Below are 26,616 nucleotides of genomic sequence, written 5' to 3'. Positions count from 1 at the left end.
CCAAGGCAGAGAGTATTTTGGCAAAAGTAAGCATAGGATTCCCCTATATTCCCATAAAACAAGCATTTAGGGAACGTTTGGCCCTGCCCAGTGCTCAGGACATTCTATGTAATCATTATCTTACCTAATCCTGTGGGGAAAGTATTCTCTCATTTAATCTATAGTTTAGGAGCTATCATCGCCCTATTTCACAGATGAGGAAACTGAGGCACAGAAAGATCAAGTAAAGGTGTTCACCACACTGAGCCAGCAGGTGATGAAGCCAAGACTCCAACCCAGCCAGGAGGACCCCTACTCTTGCCTCATTCTCTGCAAAGCAGCATAAAGTCATACTCGATTATGTTCTTTCTTTTTAGCATTTCTTAAGTTTTCGACTGTGCTAATTTCACACACAAAAAAAATATTTAAAGTGTCTAAAATTTAAGAGCTTTTTAAAGAATGTAAGTCTGTGATAGTATGCTAGTTTTTCAGTACATATGAATAAAGATGCAGGTTTATCTACATATTCCCTTTAGGACCAAACTTGTTTCTTGTCAACGCTAATCAACTTTTCTCATCCTGCATCTTTTCAACCCTGTGTAGTGTCTGGCACCATGGACTCCTTCCCACCTTGCAAAGATGCTCCAGACACTCCTAGTTTCTGAGTTCCAACTTGCAGATGATGTAGAGAAACAGCAGGTGCAAAGATCCTCTCTTGCTTTATCTATCTCACCATACTGTGGCTGTCACTCAGAATTCTCATCGGAAATCTTTCCTTTACACATCTAGTCTTCTTACACAAAGAATGATTTTGTCTAAGACTTGTATCTCCAGTGCTGAACACAGTCCATAGTATAAGGTATAACTCCAGAAAAACTTGCTAACTTCCTAAATAAAATACTAGATTCTGGGACACAGCAGTAAACAACACAGAAATCCCTGTTCTTATGCAGTGGACATTCTGATCTTTTCACTCGTGCTTCAATCTCTTATTTCAACAATGAACCAGCATTTGTCGAACATACAGGACAAGTAAAGCTGAACATTCAAGACATGTAGAACAAACCTTATTAAGTCACGGTCCTTATTTCCAGGAAACTTACAAATTGGTACGGATACAAAACATACAAAATGACAAGATCAAGTAGGTTGTAATAATTACTCTCCCTTCGGTTTAGGCAAAGACCTATGGAATCACAAGAGGAGAGAGCCATGTGTTTCCTCTTTCTAATAGAAGACTCAGGAGGACATGCAGATGCCTTCCTGGCAACTGCTGGAGCCCCTGGGCTGGGCACACAGTAAGCTGGCAGTGGTAAATATTTGTTGAATGAAATCAATAAATAAATGCTGAAACACACACTGCAAGTCTCTCTTCCAACTATTTAACTGCTAATGAAAGGAATATCACAAACATTCATTTTCTTTCTCTTTCTTTTTTTTTTTTTTGAGACGGAGTCTCGCTCTGTCGCCCAGGCTGGAGTACAGGGGCGTGATCTTGGCTCACTGCAAGCTCCGCCTCCCGGGTTCACATCCTTCTCCCATCTCAGCCTCCCGAGTAGCTGGCACTACAGACGCTCGCCACCACGCCCGGCTAATTTTTTGTATTTTTAGTAGAGACGGGGTTTCACCATGTTAGCCAGGATGGTCTCGATCTCCTGACCTTGTGATCCACCGCGCCCGGCCCAAACATCCATTTTCAATGCTTATTCAGCAAAACAGAAAGTATTAAAAATTTGAATTTCCAGAGCATTCTCACAGTTTAGAGGACATTAACTTATTTTAAATCAAGACTGGGAAGTCCAGGCTGTACATGAGCTATAACAAAAAATCAGCTATCTTAAAACAAAAGACCTGCCACAATGATCAACACTGGATCCCACTTGAGAGTGGTGGCGCAATGAGTAAATATTAACTTATCTATTTTTATTATTATTTATCATTAGACTAATTTATCACTATCATTAGACTCTTTTAAAAATAAAATACTACTATGATTTGCAAATGTTTGAAAACTATCCAATCTAGCCTTCTTTCAGAAGTATAAAAAGATCTGAAATAAAGTCAGATTCTCATACTTTGCTTAATATCCAGAACAAGCAGACATTTGTCAAGTTCTATAATACAATGGGGATTTATAATCACAGGTCAATGTGGATGGGAACTGAATAAAAGGAAGAATTACATGCCTATTTAATGCAAAAAGCACACATTTTAGTGATAATTTGAAACTAAATGAAGTTGATCAAATCATAAATTTCTAATGAAAAGCTCATGACAAAATTAACAACTTTTATAAGAGGTAATTATACTGTATGGGGTAATTAATTATAAGAAAAGTGTGAGGCTAGGCACAGTGGCTCACACCTGTAAATCCAACACTTTGGGAGGCTGAGGTAGGAAGATTGAGCTCAGGAATTCAAGACTAACCTGGGCAACATAGTGAGACCTCATGTCTACTAAAAATTTAAGAAATTAGCTGGGCGTGGTAGCATGTGCCTACAGGACCAGCTGTAGTCTCAGCTATTCAGGAGGCTGAGGTGGAAGGATGGCTTGAGCCTGGGAGGTTAAGGCTGCGGTAGCCTTGATCATACCACTGCACCACAAGTCTGGGTGACAGAGTGAGACCCTGTTTCCAAAAACAAAAAAGAAAAAGTGGGAAAAACTATGGACTTTAGAGTCAAACTGCCTGGATTCCAACTCTAGCTCTACTATTTACTAGGTACATGACCTTGAGAGAGTTACTTATCATTTTTGTGCCTTAATTTTGACATCTTTAAAAATGGATAAAACAATAACATCAACCTCTTAGGGATATGTCAGGATAACATTAGAAAATATATGTTAGCTACATCTTTTAAAAAGAAAAAAAAAAAAAAAGAAGAATTGGCCTCATCTCAAGTTTGATCAGCTTTCCAGATTACAGAGTAGTCTTCTCAGAGACAGAAAAAATTTTGTTAAGCTACAAACAAAAACCACTTATGTGTCACATCAAATTACCCAGGTTAAATGAAATTTGATTAAAATTCTGGTATCACATACAGGAAAAATTTTGATTTTTAAAATCTTGGTTGGGTGCAGTGACTCACGCCTGTAATCCCAGCACTCTGGGAGGCTGAGGTTGGTGGATCACAGAGTCAGGTGTTCAAGACCAGCCTGTCCAACATGGTGAAACCACGTGTCTACTAAAAAACTGCAAAAATTAGGCAGGCGTGCTGGCAGGTTCCTTATATCCCAGCTACTTGGGAGGCTGAGACAGGAGAATAGCTTGAACCCAGGCAGCAGAGGTTGCAGTGAGCTGAGATCGTGCCACTGCACTCCAGCCTGAGAGACAGAGTGAGACTCCGTCTCGAAAAAATAAGAATAGTAATAAGAAAAATAAAATCTTCTGTGCCTGCTACCAGGAAATTGCTCATAAGAACATAAAGCCCACTCCAAAAGCAAACTGCTGAGTGGATGAAGTTCAATAAAATATCATTAATCCCTCTGGCATTCTGGCCTTCTGGTCAACCAAGAAGAGCTTTAAACTATAGCTGGAAGAGATGCTTCCACTGAAGTGCTGAACATCTCGTTAAGGTTGTTCCATTTGTTAGACAGCATGGCTGCAGCTGCACAATGCCCCTCAGCTGAATTTCTAGTGATGAGCTTAATGGAGAAAGACGCACTTCTTCTGAACAAGTCCTGGCATTCACACTTCCTTCACAAAACTTTATTTCAGATGGCAGTTTCTCCTAAAGAAGCTATTCCAATAACACAGTAACTCAAGCTTCCTTCCCTACTCTATTCTCTAAATAATGGAGGATTCTCTCCTTTTGTTTGACCTGTTTGTCTGGCTGCCCTCTTAAAATATCCCTATTTCTTAAAAAAAAAAGTCCCTATTCCTGACTTTCCGATGATACCAGTAAGTACTGAAAGTCCCTACCTGTCCTCACCCCTACACAAAGACACATCTGAAAAGTAAAAAGTGTGGAATTATTTACCCAAAGTGATACATTTTTTTCTTTTCTTTTCTTTTGGAGACGGAGTCTCATTCTGTTGCCCAGGCTGGAGAGCAGTGGTGCAATTTCAGTTCACTGCCATCTCCGCCTCCCAGTTCAAGCGATTCTCCTGCCTCAGCCTCCCAAGTAGCTAGGATTACAGGCACCCGCCACCACGCCCAGCTAATTTTTTGTAATTTAGTAGAGATGAACAAGTTGGTCAGGCTGGTCTTGAAATGACCTCAGGTGATCAACCCACCTCCAAAGTGCTGGGATTACAGGCGTGAGTCACCATGCCCAGCCCCGAAGTGATGAAATATTTCTTGAATGGATGAAGAATAGTATTGCGCTATCATCAGTATGTCACAGGGACAAGTATAAAACTTGGTCAAGTGGCTGTTCTGGTGTGCCCTCCTCCTTAGGGAACCTAAGGGACTTTTTCTCCTTAAGGAACCAAGGGGACTTTTTCTAAATGGGCACTATCTTCTTAATGTTATAGACATTGACTTCTACCTTGTAGAAATCTTGCCTGAGAAAATTCCGAGACAGAGCTTTACATCTTTAAAGAAATACTTTATCTTTTTTTGGAGACAGACTCTCTCTCTGGCACCAGGCTGGAGTGCAGTGGCGCAATCTCGGTTCACTGAAACCTCCACCTCCCAGGTTCAAGCGATTCTCCTGTCTCAGCCTCCCGAGTAGCTGGGACTACAGGCGCGCCACCAAGTCCAGCTAATTTTTGTATTTTTAGTAGCGATGGGGTTTCACCATGTTGGCCAGGATGGTCTCCATCTCTTGACCTCGTGACCAAGTGTTGGGATTACAAGTGTGAGCCACAGCGCCTGGCCTGTCTTTTTATTAAAGATACACTTTTAACATACTAGAAGTGTTATGGCCCACACAGCTTCCTAATAGGGAAACTTACCTTTACAACATTTGAGGAAAATTACTGGTGATCAGGACATTTTACTTTCCTTCAACACATTTATTGAGTGCTCAACCATGCCAGGCACTCTCCTAGGTGCTGGGATATATCAAATGGCCCTTCTTTTTTTCTCTGAGACAGGGTCTTGGCTCTGTCTCCCACGCTGTTAGTGCAGTGGCACGATCATGGCTCACGGAAGCCTCAATCTTCTGGGCTCGAGCAGTCCTCCCACCTCAGCCACCAAAGTACTAGGACAGTTGTGCACCACTCCTAATTTTTGTATTTTTGGTGGAAATAGGGTTTTACCATGCTGCCTGGGGGGTTGCTGTTTTTTGGGTTGTTTTGTTTTGTTTTTTTTTTTTGAGAAACAATTTCCCTCTGTCGCCCGAGCTAGAGTGCAATGGCACAATCAGCCCACTTTCGCCTGAATTCCTGGGCTCAAGCAATCCTCCTGCCGCAGCCTCCCAAGTAGCTCAGCTTACGGGCCTACGCCACCACGCCTGGCTAATTTTTTTTACTTTTTGTAGAGACGGACTCGCTATGCCGCCTAGTGTGGTCTCAAACTCCTGGGTTCAAGTGATCTTCCTGTCTAGACCTCCTAAAGTGCTGGGATTATAGGCATGAGCCACTGCACCTGCCCCAAATAACTCTTCTTAAAAGGAGTTTGCTTTCTGGATGATTATGAAGATTTTCTTTCTTTTTCTTTTTTTTTGAGACAGAGTCTCACTCCTGTTGCCTAGACTGGAGTGCAGTGGCATGATCTTGGCTCACTACAACCTCTGCCTCCCAGATTCATGTGATTCTTCTGCCTCAGCATCCCGAATAGCTGGGACTACGGAGGTGCACATCACCACGCCCGGCTAATTTTTGTATTTTTAGTAGAGATGAGGTTTTGCCATGTTGGCCAGGCTGGTCTTGAACTCCCGAACTCAGGTGATCTGCCCACCTTGGCCTCCCAAAGTGTTGGTATTACAGGCATGAGTCACTGCCTCCAGCCAAAATTTTTCTTTCTTTAGATGAGGATAATGTTCAAGAAATAATGTTCAAGAAAGAGCTAAACTGGATATTTCAACTATATTCCTTACATAAAGTAGAACTGGTAAATTTATCAAAACACTGGCTATCTTAAATTTCTAAAAATTATCCTTAGAAACATTCCCCTCTAATACAACATCAAGTTCTGAAGGATTGCCATAATTTCGTATTGTGAAAAACATGACAGATTTCAAATTTTAAACACCTGATCATGACCACACAGCTACGTCTATAGTCAGGAAATTAAACACAGACTTCCCAATACTGCTAAGGTAAAATGTCCTTTAATATGAGTAAGATTTTCTACCATTTCCCTAAGAAGGCTGTTCAAAATAAACTGCAATGAAGATGGGGAAAAAAGAAACACCTCTCAAACGTCTTACAGCTTCACTTTGTAGCCACAGAAAAGCAATTAAAGCAAGATATTTAAACCTTTCTGTCCATTTTGCAGCCAAGCCAAGCTGGTAAAATCTGGGATTAAATGCAATTTTAATGTAGAGTATAGAGAACTGTACATTTTGGAGCTACTGGAAAACGATCAGTACAAAAAGCAGGGACCAAGATAAAGCATCCTGACTCAGTGAGCTTCCAATCTTTGAAAGCTAAGGAAGGGAGAAGCACTTAGATCTTATGCCACCCCCACGCAGCCACTATAGCAGGATGTCATTTAGCAGAAAGCACTTTCAAATTCATTACCACAGGTGTGCAGCAGTGGTGGTTTTTTTTTCCCCCCAAATCCAATGATCAAGGAAACATTTACTTGAAAATCTTTCCACCTCTTTTCCACATCACTAAACTGCATGACTGCACTTCTACCCAAATAAAACCTGTCTTCCCTAAACCACAGGTCAAAACCTAGGATTTATGATTAGGGAATCTTGTAACAAAATAGTGATTTCTTCAACAATCCACCAGCCTTTCAAGTCATTCCATCTCAGAACTATCCCTGTTTTGGTGTTTTCTAGCAATTGGCCTTTGGTCTTTTGGTGTGCTCCATGGAATCCTCTGAGATGTGATTTTTTCCTTTGTTTTTGATTGTTCATTGTGAAAGAAGAAACGTGAGTGAACTCTTTCCCTATGTGGTGTCTAGCCCTCTTCTGCCACACCTTCTGCAGCAGAAGTCCTTGGTGTGCTTGAGATCCAGCCTCAGAGGCAGGCTGCTCACACCATATTCTCTTTGCTTCCATTCATTCAACCAAGAGTTACACCAAGCAACTCTGAAAGCTAGCAATGGGGAGGGATACAGTGGCGTGCAAAGACAGGCATGCATGAACTATGCAAAGTGGGCAAAGTGGACTTCGTAGGGGATTCTAGTGCTAAAAACAATAGTAACTTCTGAATAACAAACACTTCGTTTGGCTCCACTATAACAAAAGCAACCACTGCACTGATTCATCCAGAGCCAAAGACACTGTGCCACAGTAACTGGATATATTTAGCTAGTTGCATAAAAAACTCTCAGTAACTAACTCTAGGTGCTACAATAAATTATCAACTTGTCAATACCTTCTGCAGCCTAGTGAAAATACACAGGATGTGAGGCAAGTAACAGATTCCTGCTAAGAGCCCTGTCCCAAATCAGCTGAGTTGAGGTTTTCATCTATTAAATGGGCCTAACACCACCAGCCCTCAGCTGTGTCACAGAACAATGGAAAGTGCTAAATGAGACAAAATGTGTCAAGATGTTCTGAAATGTAAAATAGCTGTAAGCTGTACAGTGATATCATCAGGGGGAGTAATACTTTAGATACTTGGCTCTCACCTAATACTATTCAAACAAGAGTTTCAATAGAGCCAACAATGCCACTAGTCACTACACATCTGCAATTGTCTTACTACAGCCTCTGACCTCCTCCTGATTAGCAGAAGGAAAGGATCATGCTACAAGAAAAACATTTCTGCATAATTGCCCAAGTTAAATCTGCTACTCTCACTCTGCCTGACAAATTATTCCATGCTTATTACTTTCTATAATTTAATATATATAAGTGCTTTACTGGCAGGCTTCTCGAAAGAATAAATAATACTTAATGACTGCCTACAGTTTAATTAACTCATGATTGAACTTCTCTCATGGATTGCTGTAAACATTAAATTATATCCTTCCTCAAAGCTACCATGGATAAAAATCTTATTTAAAGCTTTAACTCTCTTGCCTAAACAATTCTGAAATTCTAGCAAATCTGTATGTTGGGCAGAGGTGGGAGAATCCACCTTAATGCATGGTTATAAAGTGTGTTATTTTATAGAGCAAGGATGAGGCCTTAATTTTAGTAAGATTGAAAATGTGCACATGCCAAGCACCTCATTAATATTACAGCAGTCATTAAACATCTCTGGGTCTCAGGCAGTCTTATTAGCATAAACTCTGCGTATTACCACAAGGTTTCAAGTTTCTATTCTGGCTTCTCAGCTACCATTTTCCGTCTGCGTGAGGTTGCAAATAAATTTTCCTTTTGGCATGGCTCAGCTGTCAGGCACCTCTGTTCTATAATGAACCCATGAATTACACCTCCCTGCTCTGACATCTCTGGTCTCACACATCAAAATATTGTTCTTCAATTGTAATTTATAACTTAATTTAAATGTCCCTTTTCCTGTGACCTTTTTAGATCAAATGGCATTGCATCTGGCAGTTTCTACTACGCCAAAGCATACTTTTCAAATATAGCCATTATAATAACTATAGTTATAAATCTTAAAATTCTTCATGTAGTTTTAATTATTTCAACTATTAAGATAAGTGAGAAAGACCTTGCAATGCTGTATCAGCCCAAGGAAATTCAGTTGTAAGGGAGATGTTACCTAGATATATTACTGCCAATTTTTACTATAATAATAATACTGCTTATTTCTCCTAGAATAGTGTTTTTTATTTGGTTGTTGCTGTTCATAAAGCATAGGCAAGTTAATCATATTACACTGATTATTACACTGATTGTTGATTTTCAAAACCTACTCTGTGAACGCATTTTAGCTTTTCCAGACTGAGCAAATGTTATCCCCATCAGCTTTCATTTAGCAGTTTGAGTGTGTTCATGGGTGGCAGGTTTTTTGTTAGTTTGTTTACATGTGTGTCTTTCCTCTTTTCTGAACTGCTGGCTCCCTCCTTTCCTCCACCCACTCTCATCCCCTAGCCCCAAGTTAAGAAAAGACAGTGTGCTTGCTTTGTCATTGCAGCCAAAAAAGTCCCTGTGCCCATTACTGCCACCAGATTGCCTGTTCTAAACTGCCCAATAGCAACATTCTAGGGTAGGGACATCTTCCTAAAACATGGGTTTACGTTAAATCTTCATGCTACTACTTGCTAGGGAAGTGGCCTAGAGAAACATACTGAACCTCAATTTCATTTCCTCATTTTTAGTACTCTTGCCATGGAAGAGAGGCATGTGGAATGATGAAATCATAAAGACCTAACACAGTTCTAGCACACTGTGCACTGCTCAGCAAATGTTGCGACCCCCTCCTTTCTTCCATATGACTCCAGGGGCTGGCACATAATTCCTGGAACATTGTAGTTTCAGAAAGTGATGGAAAGAGGGAGGGAAGGTTGGTTCAATAACTGTATATTTCCTTCTGAAAATTAACTGGACCTTTCTCTCAAACCCTACCCTTTGCAGTTAAATTCTTTATCTTTTCCATTATCCCTGAATTTTGCTCCCGTAAGACCATTCGGACAAATTTTAGCCTCTCTGGTACCTAATAGCATTATTTGAAATGATAGTGGCCAAATAAAAATAAACATTGTGCTCTTAGTTTCAATTCTAGTTTTTTAACATTTATGTGTTTCATATGTTTGGCACTAGGTCGTCAATGACAAAAAGTTTTCTCCGCGGTAGAAAGGGAGAACAGAGTGCCTTTCTTGGAGGTCACCACCGACAGGAGGAAATGCTCCAGAGGACAGCCAACTGAGAAGGGAAGCAACACAGGGAGAGGAGTGAAGGCCCAAGACCTCAGGGCAGAGAGTGTCTCTCACTACCACAGGATGACATGAGGAAACCCACCTTCAGCAGCACAGGCTTTGACTCCCCACCCCAGTGCTAAAGAAACAGAACAAACTGTGGAGCCCAACAGGAATGAATCCTGTTCTGCAAAACAGGGCAGGAGGAAAGATGAGAACAAGAAGGCGAGCAACAGAGAACTTGGTGATCTGTTGGGACCTGGAGAAACCAGGAGCCTCCGGAGAGAATGAAAAGGCTACACTAGGCAGGGTGGACCTGCGTCCTTCGCTTCTTTCACTGTCACAGAAGAGGCTGAGGTAGGTCATTTTTGGAACTTCCCAGTTTTCAACATTCCTTTACTTTACAAAGATTTTTTAAAAGGCAAAATATTATAGAATATTCTTCTAAAAGGAATAAACAAATGGTAATAATGTTAATACATTAATTTAGAAAAATAAAAAAACAAACAATATAACCAATGAATTAAGCCACATTCCCCAGGCCAAACACTCAATGAATGGCTCCTGCACAGGCTTCACTTACACTTTAGGGATTAAGGTTGTGCCTCTTAATTTTTAAGTCTCTGTGAAAGCTGAAGTTTATGCCACAGGTCTTTAAATTCAATTATGGATAATTAATCATTTGCATACTTAACATGTCTACAACCTGACTTCCTTTTTTATAAATGCGAGATCAACCACAGAATAGTAAAAGGGGAGGGTGCGGAGGGTGTAGGCTGCTCGCTGGGGCAGGAGGACTCCACAGAACGCAGTCAATAATCTACTAAGAAGACTCAGTTTGAGGACCCACAATGAGTGTAACTCTGGCCACAGGGAGAAAAGTTACTGGCACATCCGTGAACCTAGACTGTTTATGCTGCTTTTCTCAATAATTATTTGTCAGCTGAGAAAGACCTATGCCTGACCACAAGTGGAAACGGTTCAGGACCACAAGTGGAAATGGTTCAGGACCACAAGTGGAAACTAAAGCATGTTTTCACTTACTCCTGGCACCCTCACAGCCTTGAAAACAGAAAAAAATATGTGACATGAAACTGGGCAGAAGGCTGGAGGATGACATAAAAACCACAGGTCTAACCACCTCACGTAGGCACTAGTGAGCCTATTCATACATGCTAAATTGACCTAGAAAGTATGTGTGAAAGGCTTTCACACAAAAACACAAAAATCAAGACCAGTTACATCAGTATTAAGAAACATTTATAGTAATTCCTTTAAATCCTACTTAGTAGAATTGAGGTACAGAAATAATTGCCCCCAGTCCAAGGGCTCAGCAATCTGAATCTCAGTGCTTTGTGATGAGTGATTCTAAGGTTATGCAAACAACAGTCCACTTAATATTTTTGGCAATGATAATGAAGTTATGGAACAACGAAGACCAAAGAGGCATACACTGATGCATATAAAGCTCCAGAGTTGGGAAAATATCTGAGCGATTGCACTTTTATCTAAAAACTTCAGCCAAGAACAGGCCCTGGAGAGCCAGGAAGCCCCTACTCTGAGCCTTAGACACTTAGCTACCTCACAATTCTAGCTTTTCCAATCTAGTAACAGGTCTCAAAAGAAAAAATCAGAAAGACTGTATGATTTCAAAAGAGAAGAGGAGCAGCAGACAGCCTGACTGTGGGAGACACAAAAATTTGGCAACTATTATGCAAACCAAAGAGCTCAAACTCTAACAGTTGCACATTCTTTTGTTAATAGGCACCAGTAATGATCACTCGGAGGCATCGAGTAAAGGTAGACTTGACTTGAGAAGATATGAAAATGTATTCCTCTTCATTTCTAAAATGGAAGAAAAAAAGTAAAGAAAGAAGAAAAGGAGAAGAGCCAGTTTTCCTAAAAATGCTGGGATAACTAGTACTCCAGAGTGCTGCAGTGGCTGGAATACACAGCCCAACAAATACTGGGTGTGGGGAGAAGGTAGGCCATCCAACAAATAGGGGAGCAGGAAGGACGGGGGGGGGCACCACAGTGTCATTATCTATGAACCCCAGCAAGTCGCTGGGTAAGGGGAAAACATCTAAGATTCTGGAGTACAGGGCTGGCCAGGACAACACAGGTTGTCAGGGTCCAGTGGGGCTGGGCTCTGGGCAGGGCTGTGGAACTGAAGCTAAAACAGACATCAGAGACTTGAAAAAGCTACAAGGATCGCCTGGGTTTATCCCAGACCAACTCAAAGACCAATCTTAAAACAACACAACTTCCCACAAGGGTCACTAGCGAGCAATACCTTCCCTACTCTATCAGGCCCAGGCTAGGACTGGGGCAGGCTGGACCCAGAGTTTTGAGGGGCTAGGGTAGTGGCTGAGGAAGAAACACTGGGCAACCTGGGAGGTCAGAACATATCAATTAATATGACAGTTATACATGACAATTTTGTTACCTAAATAAATATATTCTTTGCATAAGGAAGCCAAATACTCCTTATTTTATAACTCAAATGTCCTCACGTTACAGAAATTATCATAGCCACTACTAGAAATATTTTTATATATTCTCAATATCAGAAAGTCCACACTTTAAATAAGTCATTAACAGTTGGGCAAGGTGGCTCACACCTGTAATCCCAGCACTTTCAGAGGCCAAGGCAGGAGGACTTCTTGAGGTCAAGAATGTGAGACCAACCAGGACAACACAGTGAGACCCTGTCTCTACAAAAAAAAAATTTTTAATAAATACATCAAAATAAGCAAGTCACAACAGATGGAAAAATAATAAAATAACAATAAATAATGAACTTTTTTAACATTTCAAAATAAGTAATATATTTTAGTAATATTTTATATAATAGTCATTTTAACTGTGGTAGGCCAAAAAATGACCACCAGAAGATATATACATCAAATCCCTGGAACCTATGAACGTGACCTTATTTGGGAAAAAGGTCTTTGCAGGTGTGCTAAGGATATTGAAACAAAGGAGATGATTCTAGATTACTTAGGTGGGCCCTAACTCCAATGACAAGTACTTATAAAAGTGAAGTGGTAGAGAAACCGAGACTGGAGAAGACACAGACACACAGAAGAGAAGGCAGCGTAAAGATGAGCAGAGAAAGATGGGGCCACAGCCAAAATATGCAAACAGCCACCAGAAGGTGCAAGAGGCGAAGAGTGGACTCTGCCCGGAGGAGCCAGAGGGGTACCCCACTGACGACTTGATGTCAGATTTCTGGCTTCCAGAACTGTGAGAGAACACCTCTCTGTCGTTTAAGCCACCAAGTTTGGGTAATTTGTTACAGTAGCCACAGGAAACAAATACACTAACCTTCAAAAATTGGGGATAAAAAATTATTTAAGAGAGTTGTAAAAAAGCATTCTGAGGTATATTTCCAAAACATAGGAAATGAATACTAGGACAAATACTACGAATTTTAGAATTTTGTAGTATGCTGTAGAACTAATACATGAGCCCTTCTGAAACTCATGGGCCTGATTTGCTCTAACAATGAAGTGTTCACTTAGATTCTCATCAATACCCTCCCCATAAGGGCCGCAGAAACTCAAACATGTTAATTACCAAATAAAAAAAAAAAGTACGATTTTATTAAAGCTTTTTTTTTTTTTTTTTTTTTTTTTTTTTTTTGAAACAGAGTCTCACTCTGTTGCCCCAGCTGGAGTGCAGTGATGTCATCTCGGTTCAATGCAACCTCCACCTCCCAGGTTCAAGCAATTCTCCTGCCTCCTGAGTGGCTGGGATTACAGGTGTGCACCACCATGCCCAGCTAATTTTTGTATTTTTAGTAGAGATGGGGTTTCACCATGTTAGCCAGGCTCATCCTGAACTCCTGACCTCGTGATCCACCCACCACAGCCTCCCAAAATGCTGGGATTACAGGCCTGAGCCACCAGGCCCTGCAATTTTTTTTTTTTTTTTTTGATGGAGTCTTGCTCTGTTGTCCAGGCCAGAGTGCAGTGGCATGATCTTGGCTCACTGCAACCTCTACCTCCCGGGTTCAAGCGATTATCCTGCCTCGGTCTCCCGAGTAGCTGGGATACAGGCATGCAATACCATGCTTGCCTAATTTTTGTATTTTTAGTAGAGACAGGGTTTCACCATATTGGCCAGACTGGTCTTGAACTCCTGACCTAAGGTGATCCACCTGCCTCAGCCTCCCAAAGTGCTGGGATTACAAGCATGAGCCGCCGCACCCAGCCTAAGCCTCTTTTTAAATGTAAAAAGGCAAAATGCTTTTATCAATTTGCTAAAGACATTGTGTTATTAATACTTAATATAGGCTCAAATATGTTAAAATTCTAACTATCAAATGGTAAGTGGATGTTTTTTATAAATACCACATATATCTCAAAACATTTTACCACTCTTTTTAACATGGAAAAATATCATCTGATAAAGAAGTTTCTTAAATGAGTAAATGAACTTTCTAACTTGTGTCGAACAAAAGTAAAAGCTGAATCACATTCCTCAGTCCCTGCTGAGTGCCTAGGAAACAGGAAGGAGATGCAGGAAAAGCTGTGGCATGAAGGATTTCTGATTGGATGAACAGCAAATCCTCCAAATTACAGACTAACCAGACATTTCTTTCTTTTTTTCTTTTTGAGACGAGGTCTTGCTCTGTCACCAGGCTGGAGTGCAGTGGCGCAATCTCGGCTCACTGCAACCTCCACCTCCCGGGTTCAAGCGATTCTCCTGCCTCAGCCTCCTGAGTAGCTGGGACTACAGGCGCCCACCACTACGCCCAGCTAATCTTTGTATTTTTAGTAGAGACGGAGTTTCACCATGTTGGATAGGATGGTCTCAATCTCTTGACCTCGTGATCTGCCTGCCTTGGCCTCCCAAAGTGTTGGGATTGCAGGCATAAGCCACCACGCCCAGCCCAATTAACCAGACATTTCAATAAGATGCTATAAGGTACTGGCCTCAATTTAAGCCAAGTTTAAATAGTTATGTATATAAATATTGTGTATATAAATAAGTGTGCTTATTATTTTAGACGATAACCACACTCGCCTCAGAGAATTATTATAAAGATTAAATGAATTCATTCATAAAAAGCATTTAAACTTTCGCCTAGCATATAAATACTCAAACAACAAATACATTCCAATTTTATTGTTTTTATGAATAAAATCAGGAAGCTGACCAATAGTTGACACCTAAAAAATAAAATTAATAGTGATGAATTTAAGGTCCTATGACTGGCTCAAAATTCAGTGGAAAAGCTCAGGGTGGGAAAGAAATGGCTTATCAAATGCAAATATACAAGCAAAAATGAAACACGACTACAGCACAGGACTAAAAACAATATGATGAGCACACATTCTTATAAGCTGAGACTGCACTGAGAAGATGAGCTTTTAGGATAACTGAGGGGTATCCCCAGGTCACCTTATGTTGATCAGACCTGAGGAGTGTTGCTTAAGGCAGGTGCCACACATTTTAAATGACAGACAAAGCAGACCAGGAGGATAAATAAAATGGTAATATATAAAAATGGCTAATACCACAACATGGATGACACCAAAAGAAAGCAATCACAAAGGCCACTTATTATATGATGCCATTTATATGCAAAGTCCAGAACAGGTATATCTACAGAGACAAAAAGCAGATGAGTGGTTGCCTAGGGTTAGGAAATGAAAATGGGGAGTGACTGCTAATAGGAATAAGGTTCCTTTTTGGGGTGATGAAGGTTTTCTAAAATAGATTGTGTTGATAGTTGCACAACTCTGTGAATATACTAAAAGCCATAAAATTGTACACTCTGAATGGGTGAATGATATCCTAATAAAGCTGTTATATAAAGAAAAGAAGAAAGGAATGGCTTAAGAAACGTAAGAGTGGGTAACAGTGGCTTAAGAAACGTAAGAGTGTGGCAGGCGAAGTCAGAACCACAGCTATGGAGGGCTGCATTAGGACTAAGGCCAACGAAGAGAGTCTGTGTTAAGCCTTTTCCATTACAGTAAGTAGGGAAGGTACCATTATCAGAGGCTGCTCATGTAAGTGGCCTTTTATCTCCCCATCCACCTCAGAGCAGCTTAGCTAATGCTCTCTCTCATGTTTAGGGAAAAGAACAAAGTGGGGTGTAAAGTTTGACTTTAAATAAAGCTACAGATTATCTAAAAAGAAACAATGTACTAAATTTTAAAAGCCATTTCATTCAAATGAGACAAAAAAATAGGCTGGGCGCGGTGGCTCACGCCTGTAATCCTAGCACTTTGAGAGGCCAAGGCGGGAGGACCATGAGGTCAGGAGATCGAGACAATTCTGGCTAACATGGTGAAACCCCGTCTACTAAAAATACAAAAAAATTAGCCAGGCGTGGTGGTGGGCGCCGGTAGTCCCAGCTACTTGGGAAGCTGAGGCAGGAGAATGGCGTGAATCCAGGTGGGGGAGCTTGCAGTGAGCCATGATGGTGCCACTGCACTTCAGCCTGGGTGGCAGAGTGAGACTCCGTCTCAAAAAAAAAAAAAAAAAAAAGACAAAAAAATAAATCATGCAATCTGTGTTAAAATGTTGTTACAAGGAACTTTAGAAGTTAATTTATGAATTTCTCAGCCCAAAGGAAGCCACAAAGGTGAACACCTAAACACTTAATTTTCAAAACAATAGCTCAGGCCGGGTGCGGTGGCTCAAGCCTGTAATCCCAGCACTTTGGGAGGCCGAGACGGGTGGATCACGAGGTCAGGAGATCGAGACCATCCTGGTCTACACGGTGAAACACCGTCTCTACTAAAAATACAAAAAACTAGCCGGGCGAGATGGCGGGCGCCTGTAGTCCCAGCTACTCGGGAGGCTGAGGCAGGAGAATGGCCTAAACCCGGGAGGCGGAGCTTGTAGTGAGCCGAGATCGCGCCACTGCACTCCAGCCTGGGCGACAGAGCGAGACGAGACTCCGTCTCAAAAAAAAAAAAAAAAAAAAAAACAACAGCTCAAAATGTTTCTAATTGATCAAAGTACAAAAAATAAAAGTTGAAAATTATGTATTATTATGTTAATAATCAGCTGAAAAGGTCTTGGTTCTACCAGAAAACCTCAACTGCATGATCTTTTTCTGCATCCTCACTAATGCTATCCTGTTATTACATAAATAAAACACTGGCAACAGTGCCTGTCAAGGCTGATTTATATGAGGTGCTGTTCTGAAATTTATTGGATTTCCATAATAAGAAATCATAGAGCATATCAACTTTTCCCATTAGACTTTCCAACAACAAATAAAAAATCCTGAACAACAAGAAAACCCACCATCTTACCTTAACCCAAGCCAGCAAATATTAACCATTTAATGTTGACTCATGTGGATGGAAACGTTTAAGTCAAGGGTGTGGGTACGGAATGAATGTCCAAAGGCTCCTCTCACATGCTTAGGGAAAACTTACGAAAGGGCCTCCTGGCAATGCCTTATTTGGGAGCTGAGAAATATTTCACATTCAAGTCATAAGCACTGCAAAGCTCATCCAGGTCCAGACACTTTAGTGAAGGCCATTTATAATGAAAAAACAAAAAATCACTGACAAAAATTCTATGGACTTAATTTTCTAGCATAAAAGAGAGATGAAAATGATCCTTAGAACAGTGTTATCTGTATAGTCTGCTGTGCCAACTTCATAACATCAAATTCTGGATGATCAAGTGTGATATGAACTTGAACTTGATTTATCTATTCAATCATTCAACAACCATTTAGTATCTCTCTACCACGTATCAGGCATCAGACTAGGGTTAGAAAACACAAATAATTAATACTCAATAGTTACAAATAGTGGTATTTATAGACCAGAGATGAAAAACTATTAAGCTGCTGGGAGCCTTGAATTCTTTGTTGAAGGAGATGTGGGTGTGCATAAATAAGCAAACAAATATGCACTCTATTGAATACGTAAAGAGCTTAATCCAAATGTCTAAAAGATGCCCATCTCTCAGGGAATAAAACTGTCCAGGCGGAGGTGAAATCTTTGTTGCATGATTATAAATTTTACTTACATATAATATATATGTAATGAATATACATATATTCATGTAATATATATGTAAGTGAATATATAGATACGTTTAGTGTTGGTGAGAAAATGGCAATTACTGAGAAAGAAAAACCAAAATAATTTGAATTTTATTAGAAACCAGGAAAGATACCTGAGCCCAAAGAAGGAAATCCAACATCAGTTTAGGAAAAATATGTCGGCATGATACATTCTATAAAACCTTCGTCTTAAACGATAGGGCTTTTCTGCAGTTTCTAGGTAGGAATATAAAGGCCTATTTTGTAAATGGCCAAATAAATGAAAGCACTCAAAGGTGGCTAAATTAACCCCATTAGGATAAGACAGACCATCTACATGTTACATAGCATGATGTTTACAAATTATATGTCAGCTACAAGTGTTCAGACGAGCCTAATGCAAACAGTGTATGAGGAAACACACACAGAGATACTTCCACACAAGATCTGTCTGGGGAAACACTATTACGTCTTCATTGTAACATAATCTTATATTTAATACATAAAAATACAAATAAAACTTTTTATTTATTTATTTATTTATTTATTTATTTTGGAGATAGAATCTCGCTCTGTCATCCAGGCTGGAGTGCAGTAGCGCTGTCTCTGCTCACTGCAAGCTCCGCCTCCAGGTCACGCCACTCTCCTGCCTCAGCCTCCCAGGTAGCTGGGATTACAGGCACCGCTATCACGCCTGGCTAATTTTTGTAATTTTAGTAGAGACAGGGTTTCACTATGTTGGCCAAGCTGGTATGGAACTCCCAACCTCAGGTGATCCACCCACCTTGGCCTCCCAATGTGCTGGGATTACAGGAGTGAGCCACTGTGCCCAGCCAAACAAAACAATTTTACATTTATAGGTATTCACATTTGAAATATTAAAATAAAATAAAACATATCATTGCTACCTACAAAAGGAAATACGCCCAATGTTACTAAGAAATCCCTCTTTTCCTAACGAGAGAGGCCAAAATGTTTATTACATCTTCCCCCTCTACAGCAGTACAAAGTTGTTTCTTATGTATGAAAAGATAAGAAATACATGTTGACATAAATGAACAAAGAACAACTGTCCTGAACTATCTGCCAGTTCACCAATGGACCAAAAGTAGTAAGTCATGTGGCCATGAAAATAAGATATTTATTAACTATCTCTGATTCTTCAATGATGCCTCTAACTATTAAGAAGGTGGGCCAGATCAGGTGGCTCACGCCTGTAACCCCAGCACTTTGGGAGGCCGAGGCGGGCGGATCACCTGAGTTCGGGAGTTCGAGACCAGCCTGACCAATATGGAGAAATCCCATCTCTACAAAAAATACAAAATTAGCTGGGTGTGGTGCCACATGCCTGTAAATCCTAGCTACTCGGGAGGCTGAGGCAGGAGAATCACTTGAACCTGGGAGGCAGAGGTTGTGGTGATCCGAGATCATGCCATTGCACTCCAGCCTGTGCAACAAGAGCAAAACTCCGTCTCAAAAAATAAGACATATGGCTGAAGTTTTATATAACCTGAAAACCATCTTCACTAAATTAAAACAGACTAAACACTCCAAACAAAAGGCAAAGCTTGCCAAACAGGATAAAAAGGCATGAAACAACTGAAGAACACAGGAGATGTTACCTTAAAAACAAAGAAAAAACAAGATTCAAAGTAAGAAATTGTAAAGAGATACACCATGCAGACAAGTGTAAGAAAACTATAGTGGCTGTAATAATATCAGACAAAATAGACTTCTAGACAAAGAATATTAGTAGACACAAAGAAGGTTACGGCAGAAAGGTAAAAGGGTCTAAAGAGAAAGACAAGTATTTTAAGTCTTCATGTGTTTAATAACCAAATTCAAATATATGAAAATGAAACAAAAATTAACAGAATCAAAAGGAGAAACAAACAACTCTACAATCACTTTTTAAAAACTTTTTATTTTTGAGACAGGGTCTCGCTTTATTGGCAGGCTGGAGTGCAGTGGCACGATCTCGGCTCACTACTACCTCCATCTCCCAGATTCAAGCAATTCTCCTGCCTCAGGCTCCTGAGTAGCTAGGACTACAGGTGCATGCCACCACGCCCAGCTAATTTTATATTTTTAGTAGAGATGGGGTTTCACCGTGTTGGCCAGGCTGCTCTTGATCTCTTGACCTCGTGATCCACCTGCCTTGGCCTCCCAAAGTGCTGTGATTACAGGTGTGAGCCACTGCACCCGGCCTATACAATCACTATTGAAGACTTTCATACGTATCTCTCAGTAACATACAACTAGGTAAAAAAAAAATTAGTGTTAAGAGAAGGTATGAATACTAACATCAACCACTGACACCTGCATAACAGCACACCCAATAACTACAGAGTATAACTTGATTATAAGGACACATGAAACATGAACCAAGCTGAGCCAAGAAACAAGTTTCAGAAGATTTCAAAATACTGAGGTGTTACTGAGTACTCTTTGACCACTGAATTAAATTAGAAATCAATAACATTCCAAAAAATAAAACTTAGAGAAGCCCCAAGTATCTGGAAATTAAGGAATTTAGTACTAAATAATTCATGGGTCAAAGAAATCACCAAAAAATTTTTTGAACAGAATAATGGATCACAACAAATCAAAATTTGTGGTAAAATCAGCTATTTAATATCCCATTTTAGAAAGCTAGGAGGAAAATAATCAAATTAAACCCCAAATAGATAGAAAAAAATTAATAAAGAACAGAAACCAATGAAATATAAAACAAGTAGGAAAAAATAATAAAACCAAATTCTAAAAAGATCAATAATGTTGAAATATCTTTATATTGATCAAGAGGAAACAAATTACCAACCTGGGCAACGTGGAGTCCATCTTAAAAAAAAGAAAAGAAAAGGAAAAAAAAAGGCACTTTCTATATAAAAAAATTTAGATGGCTAAAATGTGAATTCTAGCAAACATTTGATTAAGAAAATAATATCAATCCTTTATAAACATCTTAAGAAAATAGAACAGAAAGAACTATTTCCCAACTAATTTTCTGAGGGAGTATTATTCTGATATGAAAACCAAAGTTCTTATTACAAAACTCCTTATTACAAAAAAGGAAGACTACAACTCAATATCCCTCATGAACACAAATGTAAAATTCCTTAACAAATTATTAGCAAATTGAATCCAGTAGTATGTAGTGACCAAGCAGGATTCATCCTAGGAACAAATAGTTCCTTCACATTTGAAATCAATGTAATTCACTATATTAACAAAATAAATAATAATAATCACATAATAATCTCATTAGATGCAGAAGGAAAAAAAAAAAAAGCAACGGACAAAATTCAATGCCCATTCATAATAAAAACCTCAACAACCTGGATATACAAGAAAACATTCTAACTTGATTTAAAAAAAAAAAAGGGCCAAGTGCAGTGGCTTACACCTATAATCTCAGCATTTGGGGAAACTGAGGAGGATCACTTGGGCTCTGGAGCTTGAGACCAGCCTAGGCAATATAGTGAGACCCCATCTCTACAAAAAATTTTAAAATTAGCTGGGCATGATGGCGTGCCCTGTAGTCTTAGCTACTTGGGAGGCTGAGACAAGAGGATTACTTGAGCCTGCGAGGTCCAGGCTGCACTGCACTCCAGCCTGGGCAACAGAACAAGACCCTTTCTCAAAACAAATAAATACAACAAAAACTGCATTGTACTTAATAGTAAATGACTGAAAACTTTCTAAGATTAGAAAGATAATGTCCACTCTCATCACTTCTATTCAGTATTGCAGCAGAGGTCCAAGGAAGTACAATAAAGCACAAAAAAGAAATAAAACAGATAGATCATAAAGGAAGAGGTAAAAACCGTATTTGCATATGACATGTCTAGCAGGGCCAAAAAAAAGCCAACATATAAAAACTGATTGTGTTTCTATGCCATTGATGACTATTTAGAAATTAAAATTTTAGTTACAATAGAATCCTCAAACAGGAAATAGGAGTAAATTTAACAAAATGTTGTAAGATCTGTATTCCCAAAACATCTTATTGTAAGAAGTAAAAGAAAGCTGGCGTGGTGGCATGCACTTGTAGTCTGAGCTACTTAGGAGGCTGAAGCAGGAGATCACGAGAGCCAAGGACTTCAAGCCCAGATTGAACAACATAGCAAGACCCCTTTAAAAAAATTTTTTTTAAATCAAAAAAATCAAAGAAAACTTCTTTAAAAATAGAGAAATATCATATCTATGGATTAGAAGATCCAATATTGTTAGGATGTCAGTATTTCCCAAACTGATCCATAAATTCAATAGAATCCCAGTTAAAATCCCATCATACTTTTTATTTATTATTATTACTATTTTTTGGAGTCAGAGTTTCACTCTTCTTGCCCAGGCTGGAATGCAATGGCACGGTTTCAGCTCACTGTAACCTCTGCCTCCCAGGTTCAAGTGATTCTCCTGCCTCAGCCTCCCAAAGAGCTGAGATCACAGGCACGTGCCACCACACTTGGCTAATTTTTATATTTTTAGTAGAGACGAGGTTTCACCATGTTGGCCAGGCTAGTCTCAAACTTCTGACCTCAGGTGATTCGCCCAGCTCAGCCTCCCAAAGTGTTGGGATTACAGGCGTGAGCCACCATGCCTGCCAGACTTTTTTAAAACTTAGAAACTGGCAGGCTGATTCTAAAATTTACATGGAAATGGAAATTACCTCAAATAGCCAAAGCAATCTTTAAAATCACATTTAAAGCAGAAAGACACCCCTGAGGTTAAGACTTCCTATACAGCTACAGTATTCAAAACACAGAGGCCCTAATAATGATGAATGAGACAACAAAATCCAGAAAAAGATCCAAACATAAACAAGCAGCTGAATTTCAATAACAGTGTCAAGACAGTCAAATGAGAAAAATTTTTCCAACCAGTATTGTTCCAACAACAGGTATCTGTGTGGACGAGAATCAGTTTTCACTCCATAATTAACACATCACAATTCAAAATGAACCAAAGACCTAAATGTAAGAAGTAAAGCTTCTAGAATAAAGCACAGAAGCAACCTTTGTAATCTTGGAGTAATCAGAGATAGTACCATAAAAGGAAAATAATGACTTACAAGGCTTCAGCGTAAGTATATATTACAGTCAACATTAAGGAAAAACAGTCAGGCCAGGTGCAGTGGTTCATGTCTTAATCCCAGCATTTTGGGAAGCTGAAGTGGGAAGATCACTTGAGGCCAGACATTCTAGACTAGCCTGGGAAACACAGTGAGGCCCTGTCTCTAGAAGAAACAAACAAACAAACAAAAACCCTAAAAGAATTAGCCAGGTGTGGTAGCCTGTAGTCCCAGGTACTCAGGAGATTGAGGCAGGAGGACTGCTTGAGCTCAGGAGTTTGAGGTTACTGTGAGCTATAATCACTCCACTGTACTCCAGCCTGGGTGATACAGTGAGACTTAAAAAAAAAAAAATTTTTTTTGAAGAATGAAAAAAAGTTGTGGTATGGTACAAATAATTCCCAATACATATATCAGAGGACTTCAAGCTGAAATATTAAAAAAAAGAAAAAAATCCTTAAAGAAAAAAAATTTTTTGAAAGAACGAAAAAAAGTCATGGTATAGGACAAATAATTCCCAAAACATAGATCAAAGGACTTCTACCTGAAATATTAACAAAAAATCCTTATAACTAAATCATAAAACAAAATTTTTTAAGTAAACAAACTATTTGAACAGATGCTTCATAAAAAAAGATAAACAAATGGGCAATAAAACATGAAAAGATGCTCAACCCTATTAAATTAGGAAATTCCAATAAAACTTCAATGAGATATCTCAGTACACATTCATTAAAATAGATAAAATTAAAAAAAAATAACTGACAATACCAAGTCTTGGTGAAGATGCTAAAGAGGTAAAATTGTAACACACTACTGATGGGAATCTAAATTGGAACCACTTTAGAAACCTGTAGGCCAGGCGCGGTGGCTCATGCCTGTAATCCCAGCACTTTGGGAGGCCAAGGCAGGCAGATCACAAGTTCAAGAGATCCAGACCATCCTGGCCAACACGGTGACACTCCGTCTCTACGAAAAATACAAAAAAATTAGCTGGGAGTGGTGGCACGTGCCTGTAGTCCCAGCTACTCAGGAGGCTGAGGCAGGAGAATTGCTTAAACCTGGAAGGAGGAGGTTGCAGTGAGCCCAGATCGCACCACTGCACTCCAGCCTGGGCAACAGAGCGAGACTCCATCTCCAAAAAAAAAGAAAAAAAAAGAAACCAGTTTGACAGTTTCTGAGACAGCTTCCTACATACAAACAATCCTGCCACAGCAAGTATTCACCTGAGAGAACTAAAGATAAATGCCAACATAAAGACTCATATAACAATGTTGAAAAAACTTTTCTTTATAATGGCCAAAAGTTTATAAACAACCAGAATAGCCACCACCAGGTTAAAGAATATGAAAAAATTGTGAATATGCATATCCATACAAGGGAATACTTATCAATAACAAGGGAATGAACCATCGATACATGAAACAACACAGATGGCTCTCAAAATCCTTATGCTGAAAGAAGTCATACAATATGATTCCATTCCTGTAACATTCCGTGAAATGAAAACAACTCTAAAACGATTAAAAAAAAAAAAATCATTGAAAACACAATGCATCAATGGTTATCTGAGGCTGGAAGCCGAAAATGATTATAAGACGCCATGAGGCAACTTTTGGGGGTATTGGAAATGTTTTGTATCTTGACCTTCATAGTAGTTTCACAGGTTTATGTATCTCAAATTTTTGACTTTGAAACAGAGCAGTTTATTATACATAAATCTTACCTTAATAAGTTGTTTCAAAAATTACATACTAGAAATCTTTTTTTTTTTTTTTTTTGAGACGGAGTCTCGCTCTCTTGCCCAGGCTGGAGCGCAGTGGCACAATCTCGGCTTACTGCAGGTTCTACCTCTTGGGTTCATGCCATTCCCCTGCCTCAGCCTCCTGAGTAGCTGGGACTACAGGCGCCCGCCACCTCACCCGGCTAATTTTTTTTTTTTTTTTTGTACTTTTTTAGTATAGACAGGGTTTCCCCGTGTTAGCCAGGATGGTCTCGATCTCCTGACCTCATGATCCGCCCACCTCAGCCTCCCAAAGTGCTGGGATTACAGACGTGAGCCACCATGCCCGGCCGAAATCTCTTTTGTTAATAATGAAGAAAAAACAGAATCAAAATAAGTAATCTCAGAGCTTAGATTCAAAAGTAGGTCCATATAATTGTCATAAAGAATTGATACCTCTGGGCAACATCGAGAGACATCATCTCTACAAGTAAAAATAACCAGCTGGGCCAGGCACGGTGGCTCACACCTGTAATCCCAGAACTTTGGGAGGCCAAGGCAGGCAGATCACCTGAGGTCGGGAGTTCAAGACCAGCTTGACCAACATGACAAAACCCTGTCTCCACTAAAAACACAAAATTCGCCAGGTTTGGTGGCGCATGCCTGTAATCCCAGCTACTCGGAAGGCTGAGGCAGGAGAATCACTGGAATCCAGAAGGTTGCAGTGAGCGGAGATCATGCCATTGCACTCCAGCCCGGACAACAAGAGCGAAACTCCGTCTCAAAACAAAAACAAAAACAAAACAAAACAAAACAAAACAGCTGGGCATGGTGATGCACACCTGTGGTACCAGCTACTCTGGAGGCTGAGGTAGGAGTATTGCTTGAGCCCAGGAGGTCAAGGCTGCAGTGAACCGTGATCCACCACTGCACTCCAGCCTGGGCAACAGAGCAAGATCCTGTCTCAAAAAAACAAACAAAAAAGAACTGACAGTTCAAAAATTTTCTACAGCAATTGCAGTTTTAAAAATGAAATGATTTATTTCAATGTACTCATATTTAAATACTCCTACTGGATGTTCAACACACTCTAAGGTGGCCATACAGCCTACTTCATTTAATTTCTATATTGCCCTAGGAAGCAGGAAATATATATTAATTATTCACAGGTTTCTTCTAAACTGATAAATGCCTAACGTTCTTTTAAATCTATGCTATACTCTAAGAAAACAATAAATGCTTCCCATATAACAATGTATATATCTTTTTAACTTATTACTTAACACAGCTGAAATCTTCTATTACTCTAGGGAAGTAAAAATCTCAGTAACTTCTCTCACAGGATATTTTCCTTCACTTCACTTTTCATTAGGAAGACACCTGCAACTAAAGTTTTCAGAGTCAGTTCAACAGTGAAGTACAAAAATTAAAACAGCACATAACTCTTCAATTCATCACAAAACACGTACACATAACCTAAGACACCTGAGCCATGTCAGGCTAGAGAGTTTCAGTGTCAAAAAATAAAAAATTGTACAACAAAAAAATCTCTGGGAGTGCTAATAAAACCTTCAGAAGGAGCCTGTCACAAAGAACCATGGGCAAAAGTAGCCAAAATGATTTCTATACTGAAGTATGGTCTACAGAATTCTTAGAGAGTTTGGAATACAAAGGGGAATAAATTCTATACATTCAAGAAAGTGCCAAAAATAGACATTTAATTAAATATGGCAAAATCTTCATTATTTAAAATCCAACTGACAGCACAGTTATGAAAGCAGAATTTTTTTCACACAGCTTTTATACAGAGAACAACAGGCCAGACACGGTGGACCATGCCTGTAATCCTAGCACTTTGGGAGTCTGAGACAGGAGGATCACTTGAGACCGGGAGTTCGAAATCAACCGTGGCAACATAGTGAGACCATGCCTCTACAAAAAAATAAAACTTAAAAAAAGGCCAGGTGCAGTGACACACAACTGTA

General features: G+C 39.7%; 1 protein-coding gene across 4 annotated transcripts in view; it reads right to left on the bottom strand.

Annotated features, from left to right (window-relative positions):
• RERE (arginine-glutamic acid dipeptide repeats) overlaps window positions 1–26,616 on the bottom strand; it is a 469,695-nt gene that overhangs the window by 112,230 nt on the left and 330,849 nt on the right. The gene's annotated exons all lie outside the window — the stretch shown is intronic.

This window comes from Piliocolobus tephrosceles, chromosome 1 (assembly GCF_002776525.5).
Source record: "Piliocolobus tephrosceles isolate RC106 chromosome 1, ASM277652v3, whole genome shotgun sequence".
NCBI classification, from domain to species: Eukaryota; Metazoa; Chordata; class Mammalia; order Primates; family Cercopithecidae; genus Piliocolobus; species Piliocolobus tephrosceles.
The sequence above is the reverse complement of the archived record's forward strand: the minus strand, read 5'-3'. Positions and strand labels throughout refer to the sequence as shown.